This window comes from Berghia stephanieae, chromosome 1 (genome assembly GCF_034508935.2).
Source record: "Berghia stephanieae isolate SIO BIC M18660-M18661 chromosome 1, UCSD_Bste_1.3, whole genome shotgun sequence".
NCBI lineage: Eukaryota > Metazoa > Mollusca > Gastropoda > Nudibranchia > Aeolidiidae > Berghia > Berghia stephanieae.
The window spans coordinates 5,761,144-5,767,296 of record NC_088360.1 but is presented as its reverse complement, the minus strand read 5'-3'; the positions used below and the strand labels follow the sequence as shown (position 1 = coordinate 5,767,296).

At 37.7% G+C, this 6,153-nt stretch overlaps 1 protein-coding gene across 1 annotated transcript in view; it reads right to left on the bottom strand.

The window, feature by feature from the left end:
- Positions 1–2,040, bottom strand: part of LOC144966643 (uncharacterized) — a 15,384-nt gene extending 13,344 nt beyond the window's left edge. The window contains exon 1 of the mRNA XM_078903405.1: positions 1,821–2,040. The gene's annotated coding sequence lies outside the window, so the exon portion shown is untranslated. The remainder of the gene's footprint in view (positions 1–1,820) is intronic.
- Between the last annotated feature and the right edge of the window lie 4,113 nt (positions 2,041–6,153).

Here is a 6,153-nt window from a genome sequence, read left to right as displayed (position 1 = left end):
TTGTGCGTGTGTGTTTGTGTGTGTATGTTTGTTTGTTTTTTTCTTTTTTTCCCACTTTGCTTTACAACGGTCAGTTTTAATTGCCTCGCGTTGTCTTACTTTTATTTTGTACATGTACTTTTATTTCTTTCAAAATCTGTATTTTACAAAGAAAAAAAAATACCCTCTTCTTCTTATCTTTCTCCTCCTCCTCCTCCTCCTCCTCCTCCTCCTCCTCCTCCTCTTCCTCCTCCTCCTCCTCCTCCTCCTCCTCATCCGCATCCTTCTTTTTTTTTTTTCTTCTTCTTCTTCTTCTTCTTCTTCTTCTTCTTCTTTCTTCTTCTTCTTCTTCTTCTTCCTCTTCCTCCTCCTCCTCCTCCTCTTCCTCCACCTCTTCTTCGTCTTCTTCTTCTTCTTCTTCTTCTTCTTCTTCTTCTTCTTCTTCTTCTTCTTCTTCTTCTTCTTCTTCTTCTTCTCTTCTTCTTCTTCCTCTCCTCCTTTTCCTCCTCCTCTCGCTTCCATCCATGAAAAAAAGAAAGAAGTCTTTAAAATATGAAAATATACATTTCACAGTGTCCAGTACGCTGCCTAGTCAAAGTACTCATTCACACTCGAGTTGAGCTAACCTTCGATGTCGGTGTGCATTAATAAGAGTAGGTATAGGGTATTGATTTAAAAACAGATATATGGAACAACGATCATGAGAGGAACAGTAGCAAGAAAACAAAGAAAAAGAAGAGTGGAGGAAGGAGGAGGAGGGGGAGGAGGGGGAGGAGGAGGAAGAGGTAGTGGTGGTGTTGGTTGTGGTGGTGGTTGTGGTAGTTGAGGAGGAAGAGGTGGTGGTGGTGGAGGAGAAGGAGGAGGAGGTGATGGATGTGGTAGTGGTGGTGGAGTGGTGGTGGTGGTGTTGGTTGTGGTAATAGAGTAGGAAGTGGAGGAGGAGGAGGAGGAGGAGGAGAGGTGGTGGTAGTGGTGATGGTGGTGGAGAAGGAGGAAGCGATGGGGGTGGTGGTGGTCGCGGTGGCGGTGAAGTGGAAGTGATGATGGTAGTTGTGGTTGTGGTAATGGAGTACGTGGTAGTGGTGGCGGAGGAGGAGGAGGAGGTGGAGGAGGAGGAGGTGGTGGTGGTGGTGGTGATGGTGGTGGTGGTGGTGGAGGAGGAGGTGGAGTAAGACGATGCTCTTATCTTACGTACACACACACACACAGACACACACACACACACACACACACACACACACACATAAAGAAGAAGAAGAAGAAGAAGAAGAAGAAGAAGAAGAAGAAGGAGAAGGAGAAGAAGAAGAAGAAGAAGAAGGAAGGAGGAGGAGGAGGAGGAGGAGGATGAGGATGAGAAGGAACTAACAAAAGTAACTAAACGACAAACACACATGTGATAACTGCTTGTGTGCTTACATGTCCCATGCGCTTCACAGTTCTTCGTCAAAGTAATTTATTCCCCCCCCCCCCCCCCCCCCAGCAGACTTAGCCATGATCAATAATATTTCCATATATCTACATGAAAGTCGCGAGTAATAATACTTTTGGATTTTTATTCTACTAAATAGAACCAATGGCTATATCTATTCTTGTTCTGCGCGAGTAGATTAAAAAGGCACTTGATATAACAGAACATTTGCCGTTGACGTTGCTCAAAACTTCTTGCTTTTAGACAGCCAACGGCTCTCACCAAGTCGTCCTCTTCAACAGATTATAAACCAATAAAGATTACTCACATGCTTATGCGTTATAAACCTATAAATGTTACTCACATGCTAATACGTTGGCCACGATTGTTTTACGTGTAGGACTGCTGAGCTCAAAGGTATAAAACCACTCACCTTTTTTATTGATGAAGGTAATCCCAGTAGAAAAATGCAACGATAATTCCACTGCAGTTATAACGATTAATGCTTTTCTAAAGTTCTTTTCAATGTATCTAGAAGTGTAACCCGAAACGTTGAGTCTCTTACATACTAAATTTTCATCGCGAATTCGCTACTTTTATAATCTACTAGAGATCTTGTCGCTTTCCCCCCAACAGCTGTCTTTGTTTGTGCCACGTTTGGGACCAAGTTTCCCTTATTCAAAAATAGACCTCGAGGTAGACACGTAGTGCGGTTAATTTCTCCCCATTTTCACTCTATTTCGGGCTCCTTAGAGTTTGTTCTCCCCCCCCCCCCCCAAACTTAACAGTCTTACATCGGTGCCCTTGATAACCCGATTCACATTATGTAAACAAGACAAGTTCGATACCTTCCTGTCAACTGGGTAGTGACTGGGTAGCTGGATAAAATAATATTCTGGCGAGAGGTACTATGCTCTACGTTAGACCGCTCTCCAATATAGACTAAACACCAAGCTATGTTGTAGTTTGTTTCAAAGGACAGAAAGCTAAAAAAAAAAGTAAAAGAAGAAAATGTTAAAGGATATGATTTCTTTACAGAAAATATGGTATCGGCATGTGGACTACCGTAAATTTGAAATAAAAACAAACAAATAAACACAAACACACACACACACACACACACAAACATTGTGGACAAAATAAAGCAGTTCGTTTCTTTTTTTTTCTTTTTTCTAGAAGAGTCAATTTGCCCAACGGCCTTATAGTTATAGATAGTGTGCGCTTGGCTAAGAAGCTCACAACATTGCCACCGGGAAGTATAACTGACCAACACACAAAACTCTGTGTAACCATGAACTTTTATAGTTTGGATAATACAGTTAAGTGAGAATTATTCATAAACGTGGGTGGCAAAAAGCACTGACAAAGACCTGAATGACGTCAACTTCATTCTATCTATAGGTCGTGAACCATGTCACAGTCCCACACCCACGTTTTTAAGTCAAAGCCAGGGATTTAATTTACATATAATATAGTAAAAGCCTCGATATCCTTGTTATCGGATTGGACCCGATTGTCAATACGGTACCCACTTACTTAGGCTACAAATCAGAAGGGAATGCTCGTGCAATCCGATCACAGATTTACTGACATTGCATTGTATATACAATTCCAACAACCGTACTGACTAAACATTTTTTTTTATTTGTGGCCAGGTACGTTTACTTCATTTACCCCTGAGATTTCTGAGATAGATAGATTATACAGATAGATTGATAGATAGATAGATAGATAGATAGATAGATAGATAGATAGATAGATAGATAGATAGATAGATAGATAGATAGATAGATAGATAGATAGATAGATAGATAGATAGATAGATAGATAGATAGATAGATAGATAGATAGATAGATAGATAGATAGATCGATATGGATGGATGGATGGATGGATGGATATATATATGTATATATATATATATACATATATATATATATACATATATATATATATATATATATTTATATATATATTTATATATATATATATATATATATATATATATATATATATATATATATATAGATAGAAAGATAGACAGATAGATAAACGAATGAGTATAAGTACATGCATTTCATGTTAGAAATTGAGGTCATCAATATGGTTAGTGTGTGTGCCTATTGGCAAAAAAAAAAAAAAAAAAGGAATATCGTCCTACACGTTTGCTGGGACCCTTGTATTGCGCATTGATCACTTTTGGTGGATATTGCTCTATATAAATGCTCTTGTTTTGCTCCAGTTTATCCTAACTTTGTTTTGTTACAAGACTAGACTCGAAAACAAATATAACTCAACTACGAATGAGAATCTACTTTGTTACCATTTTCCAGTAAGCTAGTTATTGAATAGCGGTGACGATCAGCTGTAGTAATGGCGGTGCCCTATCAGTGACCTGAGCGTGAATGTCGCTGACAAAGACACCTCTTGCCCTCCGTGTTGCTTTTTCATTTCACTACGAGGTCGTTGTCATTATGAGCTTTCACCTGTCATTCAGTGCTATCGGAAACGGACTGACTGTTTACCTGTTCTCCAAGTCCTTACATTTATTTAGATTCCATACAAACTATCAGCTGAGATAAAGGAAACGCAATAAATTGATCCATAATATTGTTTTTAAATGTTACGAATAATATTGCGAATATGCAAAGCTGCGTATGTTTCCTTTTAAATGTCTTTTACTTACCTGTATGTTTTTACAAGTTTAAGCGATAAACCGACGATATAATAGCATCTCTCTCTCTCTCTCTCTCTCTCTATCTATCTATCTATCTATGTCTCTTTCACCCCTCTCTCTCTCTCTCTCTCTCTCTCTCTATCTATCTATCTATCTATCTATCTATCTATCTATCTATCTATCTATCTATCTATCTATATATTTCTCTTTCACTTTCTCTCTCTCTGTGTGTGTGTGTGTGTGTGTGAGTGTGTGTGTGTGTGTGTGGGTGTTGTAAATCCAATTATTCTCAACTCCAAGCCAATCTTTGGGAGCTGGATCTTTATTAAATATGACAGAAAGTACTTAATAGATCAATAACGCATTAAAGGATTAAATTAAATATTGTTAAGAATACAACCCTTTTAACACTATCGAGCAGTTGTATGTATAATAAGCTCTGGTACTATGGGCCGCGTGAGTTATATGGACTATTGATTCTCATAGAAAGGATTGAAAACACGAATATATAAGTACCAAAGGGCAATGTCCGATAGTACCATTTTTACAACTCTTTTTTCTTTTGACATCAAGGCTAATGTATAAGAATTTCAAAGGTCGAGTTGATGAGAGCATTCCATTAAACCTATAGCACAAGACCTTCAGATTCTGAAGAACCACATATTATTATATAAGTAATTATTCTTTCAACGACCAGGCAGGCGATTTCTATTATCATCATAATACAAAGTCTTCCCATGATTAAACAAGTAGTAGATAGTCAATGAAAGAAATTATTTTATCAGAGTTATATTTATAGTTAGATTTTAGATGGGGTTCGAGCCCCCATCGCCGTGAAAATCTTTATTCTCTATTTTGTCTTCTGGCACTTTTCTACTCACTTCATTTACTGTTATTATCAACATAATAGAGGCAGCTTGACTCAGCGGTACGGTCTTTGCTTCGCACCCGAAAGGTACCGAGTTCGATCACCCGCTGCTGCACTGTGTGGCCTTGAGCAAGTCACCTCGCCCTAGCTCAGTTAGCGGCGCTGCACTGCGGCTGACGCCTGGGTTATTCCAGTCTTCCCTTGAATTATTCATCTTAACTACGCCACTACCACCTTATCTCATTCATCTGTAGTGTTTCATTCATCCTGTTTTGTTGATAAAGGGGATCTGTTTTTGTAATTAAATTGAAGCTTACATTCAATTTCCCATTATTATTTATTTCTTCGAGCTTCGAGCAGCAACATTTTCATTACTCATAATTTGGTAGTATGTTGGTTACAACTAATTTGGCGGAACAGAACTGGTGAGCTTTTAACGTAACTGAATACCAGCAATGCCTCTTCCGATGAAGTAAATAATGCGTAATGACATTAAAATTACAGGGGAAAAATACGATGTCAAATTGTCAAGCCTCTGATTGAACCAAACAATACATGTGGTATTAGATTAAATCTTTTAAAACTGGACTTTGTGTGGAATGAGATGCCCAAAAGGATAAGAGAAGCAAGATCTATTAGTTTTAAATCACTCTTGAAGCACTACATTTTTACCGTTACATTTTTATGATATTAATATGGTATCACATACACTGCTGCTATTGATATAATTGAGGTATAGGTTTTATATATGTAAATTTTGTATATTTATTTCACACAGTGATGAAAATGCGCGATATAAATGTCATTATTATTATTATTATTATTATTATTATTATTATTATTATTATTATTATTATTATTATTATTAAAAACATTCATTTCAATCGAAATAATAAAATCAACTTTTAAGGGTACAATAAGAGATTTCTAGCGCTGTAGTATTTTGTACTTAAATCCGAACGTCCCATCACGATTGAAACCATGGCTGGAATTCCAAAACAGAGGGAGCAAGAATCCTATAGTATTTTTACAGCTTATTATACCCTCGGACAATGATGAACTTCAAGTTATTGTATAAATGAGTGAGCCTGCAAATATTAATCAGTTAACTGCCTCATCTTGGCAAAAACTCTCACACCTGGGACCGCGCGGGTAATTCGAATCGATCGATATTTGAACGACGAGTTTTCTGGCCAAATTTTTTAAATACGTGTCCTTCCAG